The sequence below is a fragment of the Bactrocera latifrons genome, unplaced genomic scaffold (assembly GCF_001853355.1).
Source record: "Bactrocera latifrons isolate USDA-ARS-PBARC rearing strain unplaced genomic scaffold, ASM185335v1 scaffold_1192, whole genome shotgun sequence".
Taxonomy (NCBI): Eukaryota; Metazoa; Arthropoda; class Insecta; order Diptera; family Tephritidae; genus Bactrocera; species Bactrocera latifrons.
In genome coordinates, this window is record NW_017534622.1 from 42,254 (window position 1) to 44,414 (window position 2,161).

The window sequence follows — 2,161 nt, forward strand, 5'->3', positions numbered from 1 at the left end:
AGCTTTTCTAAAACATTTAACATCAGAATCATCGCGAYCGTAAAAACGGACCGCTTGTATTATTGCTTGAAAATCATGCGCAGAAAGGAATACCTGAACAGATCAGTTTTATGAAAAAAAAAGTTAAGGCCTCAACAGGTAATGCAGATGAACCGCATTTTAGCGATAGCAAAGGTTTACAACAATTTTTAAATTAAAAATCCTTCCACAATATTAAAATTATTAAGTTATTAAATGTTGGAAAAAACTATGGGAAGGCGCTGCCTTGAAGGAGAATCATGAAGATGAGATCTCGTCTGCAAGCGCGGTTATTTTTCAGCTTGCCAGCGCCATTGGAGCAGAAAGTTTGATTTCCATATTCAAGATATCAACGTGTTCTTTGAGGATTGTATTTTAAACGTTGACGAAATTTTTGAAGGTTTAATGGAAACAATAATAATGACAAAAACGAAGCAATAGTGGATGCATGCAGCGGAACTGGTTCCCCGAGGCAAATATGTCAGGGTTTAAAGAAAGCAATTGAAGAACGCTCAGCAAAGATTCAGCGAGATATTAAAATAATAACAGCAACTAAACCAGTTTATTTAAAAAGTTTAAAAGCACGAGACTTTCTATTCTTTAATTTACATAATTCTTTCGAAAACCATAAATTAGAGCTCATTTTTTGAGTAACAACACACTTCGGAACATATTTTTCAAATAAGTTTAAAATAGTTTCATTAAAGTGGGAAGCATTAAATTCAATATTGCCACTGTAATCTGGCCAAGTTACTTTAGAAAACTCGTAATTAATCTTCTTAAAATTAGCTTTCCCAAAGTTGAACCGAAAACAAAGTTCTTGTATATTATTATGAGCAAAGTTAGCTACAATTGCGATGTCAATTTTCCAAGCAGGATGATACGGGTCCTCTGGCCAAACCAAAGGATCACACCGGACAACGGAGAACATTGAAGCTTTATCAACATAAACTAGATCTAAGAACTTACCAAACTCGTTTGAAATTAAATTAATTTGGGTAAGACCCAACCCCGACATTGCATCTAAGAACTCGTTAAAGCATAAGCGAGTACTAATAGCAATGGTGTGTTCATCTATAGTTTTCCATGATACGCACGGTAAATTGAATACCCCCAAAACAATCATGGAATCAGTATTATTAGCCATGGAGAAAACATTATTTATTAATGAAGCAAGCTGCATATAAACAGATATATCCGAGCGAGGAGGTATATAAGACAAAGTTAAGTAGATATGGCCACTATTAGCGCAAATACGAATGCACTTAAATTCTATGAAGTCTGCATGCGAAACGTCGACTTCTTCAGATGGAATGGAAGAATGAACAGCAAACAAGACACCACCTCCTTTTCTGTTCAGCCGGTCATATCTATAGATTTCGAATTCGCTGTTGAGAAAGCAATGATTTTAAAGTTACAATGAATGCTGTTTAAATACAAATCAGAAAGTTTTGTATTAAGACCTCTAACATTTTGATAATAAATAGTCAGCGAATTGTTGTTAATTAGTTTTTTGTATTTTGTAACTTTATATATCATCGACTGAGGTATCCGCAGAAAATCTCGAGACAAAAATTGACTTTTTCCGCGGTGTAACTAAGTTTTTATTAGCTGGCTTGTAGGTATTTGGAGGCGGATCTTGAGATGTCTTCGGCTTACCGTGTTCAGTAACGGTTTTCTCAGTGTCCTGAGCAGACGGTACCTTCTCTCCTTGAGAACAAGGGGATGAAAAATTAATGAGGTCAATAGTGGGTGAGGCCATTCTTTTTAAGGAAGATACAGTCGTATCTTCATCAAATGGACGTTTACGTTTAGATGAAGTTTTTGGATTCTCTTGCTGAATATTTAGGCATTAAAACGATTGAAATAGCGTCTCATAACGCCTAAATTAACGAACCACTATACCATATAGCTGCCATACAAACCGAACAATCGGAATCAACTTCTTGTATAGAAAACTTTCACATTTGACAATGTATCTTCACGAAATTTGGTATAGATTGTTAAGATCGGTTAACTATAGCATATAGCTGCCATACAAACTGAATGATCGGAAACAAGTTATTGTATGGAAAACTCTTACATTTAACAAGATATATTCACGAAATTTGGTGCAGATTATTTCCTAAGACAACAATGTAAT